We start from the raw sequence: 12,561 nt of genomic DNA, 5'->3' as shown, positions 1-12,561 counted from the left end.
CTGATTACACAGCAATAAAATATTACTGCATTCACTTTTTATTTTATTTTATTTCAAATACCTAAACTCATTCGATGGGCTCTTATACTATAGCAGTTGTTTGATAGGCAATTTTGGACATGTATGTATGTTTTGTTTTCTGTCATTCACACATGTTTGAGTAATCCTGGTTTATTAGACTGTTTACATCTCCAAAATCTCAAAATGCCTTGTGATGTCATGTAGTGGTAGTTTTCAAATTAACAGCTACCTTTTTCCTTTAAGTCAGTAGATACTGGTAATTTCAGATGTGAAATATCCAAATGATTCTAGTGAAGGTGTATACAGTATAAAAACACAGTGGAGCACTTCATGTATTACCACATGACATCACAAGGTGGAACAAAGTGTTTTCTAAGAGAACAACTCAGCCTAAATATGCATGGTTGGTGTGATAAACATGTGTGAATGAAAAAACCCCACAACTCCAGGTATGTTTGTGGTGAGGAAACATTACAGATCAAAATATAGTGTTTAATACATGATCAAAGATCTGTGTATCGCCCTTCTTGACTTGGATCAATGTAAACCACAGAAGTACTTTTAAGTTCTTCTCTTCTATTTTCTCCCTGGAAAAGCCATACATTGCATTCTTGAAACAGGTATCAAGTGGTCTGGTCCAACAGGAAAGAAGTCTATATAAGTTCTAGCATGACACAGGTAAGTAGATCTAGCTCCATTTGAAGTTTTAAAAGCTTCTGCTTGAAAGATTTAATATTGGAAGCAGGAACTGTATTTGACACCCAGGCAGAGACGTCTAATAAACACGAATCAATTTTTCAAAGGAAATCATAAAAGCCCTTCCCTTTTTCCCCTCGCCATGCCACACTGACAGCTTCATTTAAAATAAAGCACTTCTTTCATCTGCGTCTACCTTCCTTGACAATGGTTTTGGACAGGCTATAGGCCAAGTTTAATGATCCAATTTGAGACATTTTTACATTACACCAGGAGATGCTGAGAGCTTGTTTGGAAAGGGGAGTAGAATAATACTAGACCACAGAGAACGACAAATCCAGTCACTTCCTACAAATTGACCAAGATGATGAGAAAAGCAAAGACCGTATAAAAGTTTGGAGCAGTTTATGTATGTTTCATGCACGCGTTAAGTATTTCTCTCTGTCACGCTTCACTTAAAGCTTGTAACACTAGGGGCTCACTTTGCCAACCCTGACTCAAAGGATGGGCCGCTCCCCCTTTCCAAAGTTACTTTTTGGAGTTCCCCTATCACAACATCTTCAGTTTGTAGTATCCGTGGAGATGTTATTGCTTTATCTGCGTGTTCTATCTTGCATTTATTCATTTACAAGTGCTAAAAATACTGTGAAAAACAATATTGCATTCCTACTTTGTGCGGAATTGCCTCTCCACAGATCTGATCTGTAACTAGTCCAGGTGGCATCAACTGTTTTTCTCTTTTTGCAGATAGATAAGTTTAATGCCATATTGTGGAGCATTTCAGGAAAATCTCCTTGAAGACATGTCAGTAGTGGACTCTTCATAAAAGTTGTATTGTGCACCTTTAAAATCTTACAAACATTTAAAGGAGTCTTAAAGAAAATTCATGGCATGTACTCAAATGTTAATATTTTAATCATAATGCATGTAGGAATTACAAAATGGATTAACGGACTAACTCATCTTATTATTTTAGTACCAGCACAAAAAGAAGGCCTGAGACCCTTTATGACTGAAGTAAATAACGCAGTTAAATTTGCAGTTCCTAAAAATGATCTAACTCAGTATAAAACAACAGTGGGTTACAGATTTTGTCCATTAGCTTACATGATATTTGCCTGCCTTTGTTCACATAGCATATAACAGTTATAGTGGTGGCTTTCAATGAGCTTCTCCTGTAAAGCGTGTTATGGAGATGACTGCACAGAACATGGTCCGGGTGGTCTCAGATGGTCCTCCTTGTAAATGTGCAGGCCTCCCCTTCTGCTTACTGCCCTCTGTGGCTCTGCAGGGGCCCACTCTTTAAGCTGGAGCTCCACAAAGCCAAAATCATTCAAGAAGTCATAAATGTATTCCCCACACCAATAACATGCCAGATAGGAAAGTCCAAGACCAAAGTACATGGCTAAAAATATGTCTTTTCATTGAGCAAAAGATTAATATTCAATGCTATTGTCAGGACGTTGGATAGAAAATTCTATAAAGTATGATATTTGTTTTGAGATGGGAGAAAAACACATCTTATGAGGTTGGTGGTTCCAGTCCTGCTCCTGCTCTTGTGCCCTTTGGCAAGACACTTCACCCAACTTTCATATTTGAATGTGATGTCTGTGTATTGAGTTATTGGTGGTGGTTGGAAAGGCCATAGACAGATGTTAGTAGCCGTGTTTCTATTTGTTAGGCCCAGGGCAGCTCTGGCTAAAAGTTACTGTGACTGCAAGCAGTAGGGTTGAACATCTGTCAAAATTAATCTCCCAGCACCCTGGTAATATTTTAGAGTTGGTAAAGTGTTACCAGCTATAATAGTGTAACTGTAGGTTTAAGTAACAATGAGCCTGTCTAACCCTTGGCCTGAGTCTTTCTTCTCCCCATGTCCTGCACTATTGTGGTGTTGTGTGTCAGTCCCCCTTTAGCCTCTTCATGAGTTTGGGTTATTGAAACACTGTTATTTTAAACACTTATTTCTAAGTAAACTCATCATTGATACACAGCAATCAGTATAGTAAACAGCAAGGAGAGTGGTACCATAACACAAACAGAGACAGAAAAAAAGACCTTCTTACCATTAGTGGACTCACCTCTCCACAGATCTGACTTATGGTCAGGTCTGGTGGCATCTTCTGCTTATCCCCATGGAAATAGAGAAGTTGAATGCTATTACTGTGGAACATTACAGGCAGCGCAATAACATTTCAAATAACATCTAAAAGTGAGGACAAATATACATACATTAACAGGAACATAAAAAGAAAATCACAGTGATTAAAACAAAAAATAATAATTACACTCTTACAATGTAAAAGTGTGTATGAAATATTCCTGCCTATTCCTTTGGACACATGTTTTCCAGACGACAAAAAGCAAAGGTGTAAGTCCATGTGCCTGACCCTGCATAAACACTTGTCATAAAAGTTAACAGTGAGGATTTCAAATACTGCTGCTCCTTGAAATGGCACTGATGACCTGCCCAGATCGGCTCCTTTTGGCACACCCCATTTGCTCCTCTGCCTCCAAATCATTGCCTCGGCAACTATGACGCAGCCATTTCCGTGCAAGCAGGTTACAATAGAAGCAGGAATGCTCGCAAAGCCATAAAGAAAGCCAAGCTGGGTCTGGAATCTAGATCGGACAATATAAAGCAGTGCATTAATCTCTGCTGGAGGTTTCTCTCTTGTGATTTGGGGCGTGCGGAGATCAGACGGACTGCAGCATGTGTTGGACTCAATTTCAACAGGCAGTTTTGACGTCTCTCTCATTCACTCTGTTTTTAGAATGAAGCAGAGGGAGACTAGGAGAATGTATTGTACAAATGTAGGATGATATTAGCTACTGAACTGCTCCTCACAAAGCACAAACATCTCACAACACAGTTCTTTCTGGCTCCCAGATTTCCAAAGCATCATTTTCCTCCTTTCTTTTGCTTCCAAGATTCCACATGTGCCCGATATATCAAAGGACCAGTATCACCTTCTCTTTGTTTATCATCTCCTTGGATAAGCATGTGGAATCCCCATCCCATCCTGCCGTGCCTCAGGATTTCCAAACATATTTTACAAGACATCAGTTACTGTGCTTAATGGTTTGCAGCAGCAGAGCTGGTAGTGCACATGATATCTTCAATGTAACAATGAAAGAGAGAAAATAAGATTTAGGTATTTCACTGGTTTACAGATGTAACGAGGTGTCAGCTTCCAGAAGCTGAAGGGAGATGAGAGAATGAAGAGAGAAACTAAACTTTTATCCAAAAACATGTTATTACAGCATGACATTGAACACACCACTGGGATACTATCATGTATAACAATCATGTATAGTAGTCTTGATCAGTTTTAATATTTGGTCAAGTGGATAGACATATTTTGCAATGTATTGTTTATATAGTTATGTATAATATATGTATAATATATAGTTGTGTATAATATACTGTACTCATACAAATGCAGATTAGAAATGAAAAACACTAAAAGCCCTTTAAAGATTTGTGTGTTGACATGAGTGATGAATGTGATCTCTGAGTCAACAACATGAAGTTATTGTCAGAAAAAGAAAGCCCTCAGAAATATAGAGTGCTAATGTCAGCAGTAAACGCTTATTACTTTAATACTTTACACTCAAATAGTTGAGTGCTCTCCCAGCGTCTTGTGTTACTGACGCTTAGAAGACAAAAGCCAAGTGACTCTCATGTTACTGACCCCAGCAGACCTATGTGAGTCCTGCTCCTGATGCCTCCACCATAATACACATTGTGATAAACTGTAAACTCATAATAAAATGTAATAGACTGTAATACAGGCTGTGTTTTAACAAACACTCAAGAATGTAATAGAATGTCATCAGTGTACACTGTGTGAAGTAGAATGTAATAGGCTGTAACACACTGTACAATGCATTACAATGTCACAGTATGTGATTTACAGTAATTCAGTCTAATCCATGAGACTACATCACCGTGATGGTCCAGGTGAGCCTGACTTATCTGTTGTGCACATATGGGTGTGTTTTGAGGCAGACACTCTTTGTTTGTGGTAAAACAGAAGATGCTGCTGGCTTCGTCCAAACACTGCCCTAAGTTTGTGGGGACTTTCCACGAATGTAGCTACACAGGTTTCCATCAGACGGGCAATTCTTGTTACAGTGGAAAATTGGACACGCTGTGTTTTCATTTCAAACACTATGTGTCATATTAGATGAGGCCATGACAGGCCACAAGAGCAAGCTGTTCAAGTATATTTACCAAACCCACACCAGGCTCAGTGACATGAGAAAGTACAACTTTATTACACAGGAATGTGATTACTGTTGTCCTAGAAAATATTAGATACCTTCATCTGTATTTAAGTAATACATTTTTCTCATAATTCATCTCATCCCATAATAATAGCCTATTTTTTTGTGAATTTGTGTTCCATTGCTATTTGAAGGCTATCAAACTGCCTCCATGGCTTTTGAATATAAAATATTATATTGTTTTATTAGATAGAAGCCACACTCATTATTTTAACAGACTGGCACAAGAGAAAAGAAACATGGACTTGGAAAATGATGTCAAAGGAAGTACAGAACTTTATAGGCCTATATCATTAAATGACTTCCTATGGGCTCCTACCACCAAAACCAACCCAATAATGACCTCTTTACAGATGATGATGTAAAAGGCCCATTTAATACATTTAAGAGCCTCACTGTGAGTCCAGTACATTGCAGTGCCATAACTGAGTATGCCTACTTCAATTTAACCTGGGCTTTTATGTGCGCCCCCCTGAGGCAGAGTGAGGTATGACACTTTCTCTGCAGAAGGGAAAAGACATAGGAAGTAATGAAACTGGTGCAGTGTTTGTTGTGGAGAGTGTTCAGAGAGACACTTGAGAGGAGAGCGGCTGCTAAACAGATAAACGTGCATGAGCTGCTTGTGTTACACCCTGCTCGGCCCACTGACCCTTGTTAACTCACAACTATTTATTTATTTTCACAGCTTGGCTCTGCAGAAGCCCCCGAGGCAAAGACAGCACCTGTCTGTGGCACTTCAGATGCCCTGTTTAGGACAAGGGAATAGTCGTTATGGGAACTAATTTGAACACTAATTTGAAACCAATTTGATTAATAAATTTAAGTGGATTTATTTTTGAAGTTTTATTTTCTACAACTATTTGTACAGATTAAGATTAAGATTAGTTTAGATTAAGAAGACAGTGAGTTTGCTTAACTGAAAAATTCACTTAGGCCTACACCGGATGACAGTAGGCTACTTAAGACTATTTTAAGTATATAGTTTATAGCCTCTAAAACGAATCAGATATAAAGAGAAGGCAACTTCATGTGCAAGAGCACAATTTGTACACAAAATAATTCAATAAAATAATTGAAATGAAATAAAAAAAAAAAACTCTTTATAATAACTATACCTTAAAAATCTTTAATAAAGCATGAACAAAGACCTAATTTATAATGAATGATTAGTTTATAAAGAATCAGGTTTTGTAATGATTTAATTAAGGGGTTAGTAATTATTAACAATTTTAACATAATAATTTTATAACAATAAACAATAACAATGACAAAATATGCACCTCTTATATCTTCTTTATTGGTGAATAGAGTGGCGTGCTTTGCGGTGTGAAGAGTAATGACATCTAAATCAATGGGCTTAGAGAGAGCAGTTGTTTTAACTTCTGGGTTTACTGGCACACACATTCTGGCCTTTGTCTTCTCTACAACGTGCACCAAATGTTTCACATTACCAGTGTGAAAGCCCTCCTCTTCCTCACATTCTCTTTTACAAGTCCGTACATGCGTGGAAACTTGAGATTTCATATTTCATTCTGGTTTGTGGATGTCATTGCGAGTGGACGTCGGTTCACATGCAAGCGGTTGGCCCGCTGCTTTGATCAGACTGACCACGACTAATTGTGAACAGAGAACAAATGAAAGAAATATCGGCAAATTTCATGGGAATTGCCTCTATGGCCTGAGCTGCCCGGTGCCGCGATTAGCAGTTAAAGTAGCCAGTGGAGAATTAGGCTGTTTCCTCTTACATTTAGAGCAGGATAATTTGGACAGGGAGCTGGAACAGGCTAAATCCTTTTTGCTGAGACTTACAGGAGCTCTGGGATTTGGGCTTTTGATTGTCACTGTGCTGCAGTAACTTGTGTCCACATCTCTACACATAAACAACACACAGAAACAGAACATTTGGACCTTTTGAAACATGCTGCACCGGTCACCTCCAATCTAACGTGACCTATTTCATTCCAAGGCAGTAAATTGCATCTCGAAACTTAACACCACAACCACAAAATCCCCATATGTACTTAAAAGGTAGTCACAATAGAGCTAAGAATTGTTCTGGCAAACCCAATTCACTGCATGGACGAAATATCAAGGGGCGATGATATAAAAAGAGCAAAGGAATTTCAGTCTGTGTAAATGTTCCAAAATGTTTTAGAGCTGCCAAGGCGACGTCTCTTGGGGCTTGTTCTGCATCACTTTGTTCTTATCCAGGTACTTTTCATTCAAGACCAAAACTGCAAGAATCCTTCACTCCACATGTAGCAACTGAGTATTTTCCTTGTCTCTCTGCACTAAACAATGTCCCCCTACTGTGAGAGTGCACAAACATGTCAACTGCTGAGGTATGTCTTTGACCTGAGAAGCTGGTGAATTTTCCAGCTGGGGAGGGGTGGTGGTTGGGTGCAGAGGCTGATGAGGGGGAGGGCGGGTTAGGCACGGCCTCGGTAGCAGGTGAGTAGAAGATGAGGTCATGGTGTGGTCAAAAGGAAAGAGTTGAAACTAAAGAACAACTGGAGAAACAGATCAGACAAAGTTTGAGCGGGCGGAGGTGTCATTTCACACTATGTTCATCCCTCCTGCCCAAGAATCTTCAGGATGACAGCGGCCGATTGATTTGCTTGTGCATGAAAGAGATGGACTGTTACGACGAGTCCCGGGGGAGAGCCGAACAGTGCACAGCGATCCAAGACACCTGTGTTGCATTTAGGCCACTTTGTCTTGTGTCCATCCTCAGACTCAGGACTTTGGCCCAGGCTGTGGTTTGCAAACTGTGGTACGAGGTCATTGTTTAGATTGCACAGAGGCTTGATGGAGATTTTTAAGTTAAAGATGCACTATGTACCTATCTAACCCTAACCCTAACCCTGGAAGTGGGCATTTAAAAAATGAATTAATAACATTTGTTGTAAACCCTTACCCTAATCCTAACATACACTGCAAAAAGCCATATCTATGCATTTTAAAATGACTTAGATTAAGAACATTTTACTTTATTTTAGTAGATTCAACTTCACAAGTAAAATTATCTACAAATGGAATAAGTGTTTCTTAATTCAAGCAACATTAGATTTTTTGTTTTCTTATTTTAAGTGCAAAGAGTTGTTTTTTTATCTCAACAGTAGCAAGATATATTTTCATATTGTAAATACAAAAAGTCTTGTTCCATTTGTGGTTAATTTTACTTGTGAAATTTACTCAAATCATGATAAAACATTCTTAATTAAAGTAATCTTAACTTGGCTGGTTTTCAGTTTGTGCAGTTTAACCCGTACCCTACAAAAAACAAGGTGCATTATGTTAATTTTACATTGCAGTGTCCACTACCTACTTGTCTCCATGGGTGTTATTACTTTGCTTGAAATGTTCCACAGTAAACTTAATATTCAATTGCATGTTTTTATCACACCCTTGACTGACCTGCAACATGGCCTTGTAGGTTCATTTGCTTGTTTCATTGAATTATGTATGTTTAATGCCATGTGGAGTATTCAAGGCAAAAGAAACACAAAAGAAATATTATGTTCCATTATTATTACTTATTATTTCATGTTGATCCAAAACTAATAGTTTCTTGATTGTAAATTGATTTATTTAGTTAAGTAATTATTTATGGACAAGGCAACTTATGTGACTAATAATGAAATGTGTTATTAATCACTATGACATTTCCATGGCCTTACAACTACAACAAACTTACAATGACTTTCAAAGCCTTTTACAAGCCTCTTTGTTGCTCCAGGAGATGACGTGGTTCAATTGGTGACCTTGAAATGTGAATGTGAAACTATGATGACTGATCTATCCAACACAAACATATTTGGAAAGCAAGATCACCACCAGAGTGCATCATCACAGCCAAATATTGTGAAATTTTGTCATAATTAAACAAATAATGTACTATGTATATGGAACTGTTTTGCAACTTAGATAATGATTTTTATCTATCAATGTTATTTTTCTGCACCAAATCAAAATGAAGTAATTGACATGATTGATGGAAGATGTGTTTTGAGCCTGGCCCGTTTTCTAGTGTTTGAGAAACAAATGGAGTATCATTTTACAGCTACTGTGCCCCACTGTGAGCTTATATTGCCCTTAATGGACCATGAGATGTCACTGTGGACTCTATGGTGAGTGTTACCTGTAAATAACACATATAGACAACATCATGCTTAGATCAGCTCCTTTTTTACAGACTTTTTTTTTTCTTTCTTTTTTTAAATGAACTAACTGACCAATGACACAAAGAAATCATAATATGTTCCAGAAGACCCCAGAAGATTAGACACCACTTTAGGTCTTAATTAGTCTTATTAATTAAAGGTGCACTGCACAACTTTTTTGGTGGATGTTCTACTACCTGTTTGTTTCCATGGAAATGTTATTGCCTTGTATTATACATACAATTACAGTTCAGATCTGTGGAGATTCGCCTCTGTTCACAGAAAGAATGATTGTATTTTTGACCAATAGAAACACATGTAATGAATAAATGCTAGATAGAAACGTCATACCATGGAACATTCCAGGGAAAGCAATATCTCCATTGAGACAAGCAGGTAGTGAACACTGCACCAGAAAAGCTACACAGTGCACCTTTTTAAAGCATAAACAAAAACTTAATTCATAATGAACATAGTTTATTATTTTTAATAATTATTCAGGCTAAATTAAGAGGTTAAGGTATTTATTAGTTATAGTGGCAGTTGTGGGGCACTGGTCCAGGGTTAGGTCTGTTTTGGCAGCTTTTCACAAAGTCCATTTCTTTCCAAGTTGCTGTGTTTTGGAGGTGACAAAGACACATGAATCTTGTAAAGTACCTGTTTGATAGTGAGCCAGAAACATCCGCTCTCCACTGCCAAGCCGAGGAGGGACTTAGCGGGGGAGGAGATCCTCGTGTCACTGTTGGTGAAGCGAGAACTCACGGTGGCTTTCCTGCTGCAAGCCAATATGATTCATAGACAGCTCTGAGAACGATCAGGCTGGTGAAATTTGCTCCGCTTAAGTTTTCTCAGCACAAGATGAATGAGCTTGATGAGTTCTTCAGTTTCCATCTCAGCCTGTTCACATGTGGCCTTCACGCTGAGGGACGCGATCACCACAAATGTGCTTTTTACAGGGATCATGAGAAACCATCAAAGAATGGCTGTGTTAGGGTGTTACGAGCTGGTGCATGTTAGTGGGAGATGGGAGAAGAGGAGAAAACATTGGTAATGGCTCATAAATTACACTTTAACAGAACAATGTGGTTTGGCTGGGATGTGAGCCGTTTGGAACTGAACAAAGATGCAGGGTTTCCTCAGATGAGACGGGACAAATGGACCAGGGAGTTTAGACTCTACGGAGCATTCGGGCTGAGAGGAGCCAGAAAACAGGAGGAAGATGTAAACTTGTGTTAACTCAGAGCAAATGTCTGATCAGATGGACTCATTTGTGGATCTGGTTCAAATATGGACAAATTAAATGTTGGAAAAAATACATTGCAAATGCGATAATATATTAATTAAGGCATTCAAAACTAAAGTACCGATAATCTTAATCATCATAGAATGTTGCACACCTTACAGCCATTAGAAAAGTGGAATTTCAAGTCTGATCAAACCTCAAGAATGTGCAGAGACTTATTGGTGACTGAGTTTCAGCTGTGTTGTCACTCAGTTCAAGTTTAAAGAAGAAATATTAGATTTTGGGGATACATGTCTGACACAGGGCTGATGGCTTTGTGATGTAATGGTCATTTTTCAACATTTTAAGAGAGTTTTGTAGCGAATGGCTGGGTTATCAGATCCCCCTGAAGTTAGGAGCAAAACATCAGTGGCTCAGAAGAGTTTGAGCAAGTGCAACATCAGCCACATACCACACTTTAACAAGTATCTGCCACACTCACGCTGGAACCAAGTGGAAACACATGCACCAAGAGGGGGTGCAGCTGGGAGGGGTCCAGCCATTGCTGTCCCATCTCAGGATGGAGTCATAAGTCAAAGTGAAATACCTCTGTGCACAACAACATGTGGACAATTACAATTATGGATCTGGAAAACAAGAAGCAGACCAGAGATACAGCTGTTTGGTCTATTGCAACAACTACAAACAACTTTATTTAGGCCCCCATGAGACTTTATGAACATTTGTGGACAGTAACATTGAATCACTAGTGCAGTGAGGTTGACATATATTGTATTATTCCAAATTTGACTTTCATAATAGGTTTTGCAGGTGATTGCATTTGCACATGTATCAAATCTGGAAAAAGTCATATTTATTATGATATTGCATGTAAGCTGCCAATGGCTGTTGTTACATGCACGCTCAAATTCTGATTACCATCAAATTTGTGGAGTTATAAGACCATTAAAGAAATGACATTTAAACAGCATAATCCTCTGATTTCTTTCTGAACATGGTCCCACTTACACCAGATTTTGTGGTTTGCATGTCATTTAAATTATCTTAAAGGTAAAAAAAAAACAGATAATAATCAGATTTTGTTGTGCATGTAAACACAGCTACTGTTATGACCTTTCACACTGAACTTGTATCTGTTTGTTGTATTGTGAGGTCTGACTCCAAGTCCAAAGCTACAAAAACATGTCTCCCATGTAAAAAGACTAACATTATTTCAACAGAGACATGCAAAACGTGTTAGTTCTGCACAGCAGTGCACAAGCACCTGGCTCAGCCTCTCTTGTCTCTATGTGGGAATATCAGGATAATTCAGAGAGGAATGTCAGATGTGTTTTCAAGATGATGCACCTGATACTAAAAAGCACTTCACAAGAGCTCCACACAAGACTGATGGCTCCCCAGGGACCTCCAAGCTTCTTCTATCCAAGCCGCTACAGTGGTTTGGTTACGCCCTCTGCTCTGCACTTGACAGCCTCCTATCACATCATGTTATTTAGATTTCAAAGGTATTCTAGGGTAAGATAAAACCAGGAGATAACGCACATGACCAGAAACTGTACATGAGCTGGAGCAGCTGGACACTGGCGTGAGGATTCTGCTTTGGGACAGGAGCTCGATAGGGGGTCTGTTTTAAAGTGAGACTGCAGACCAAGGCAGCTCTCACTCCGGACACATCAGAACCTGAAGATTAAAGTGTGCGTGTCTGTGTGAAGGTTTAGGATGGCCTCAAACTGCACCATTGGACACAGCCACGAGGCAGGTGTGCTCCCATGCTCTGAATGCAACAGAGGTCACAACCCTAACTGACATACTTTATATTTGAATGTAAAGAAGGTATTCTTCTTTATTATGTGTTTAATCAAACAGAAATATTGACTTGTACACATTACACAAATTCTGCATTTTTGAGTTAATCTCTCAAATGAAAAACACCCTTTACTGTCCCACCTTGTGATGTCATGTGGTAATACAGTCAGTGTTCCACTGTGTTTTTAAATTCCATACTCTTTCAATACAGTCATTTGTCAACAATTCTAGGGTAAGAATCATCCACTCTCTACTAGCTAACTCTCTCTGAACTAAAGGTACAAAGTAGCTGTTAACTTGTAAACTACTGCTTCATGATGCCACAAGGTAGTACAGACCATTTGT

This window comes from Boleophthalmus pectinirostris, unplaced genomic scaffold (assembly GCF_026225935.1).
Source record: "Boleophthalmus pectinirostris isolate CB_2022bp ecotype Guang Dong unplaced genomic scaffold, ASM2622593v1 HiC_scaffold_4, whole genome shotgun sequence".
In the NCBI taxonomy this organism is placed as follows: Eukaryota; Metazoa; Chordata; class Actinopteri; order Gobiiformes; family Gobiidae; genus Boleophthalmus; species Boleophthalmus pectinirostris.
The sequence above is the reverse complement of the archived record's forward strand: the minus strand, read 5'-3'. Positions refer to the sequence as shown.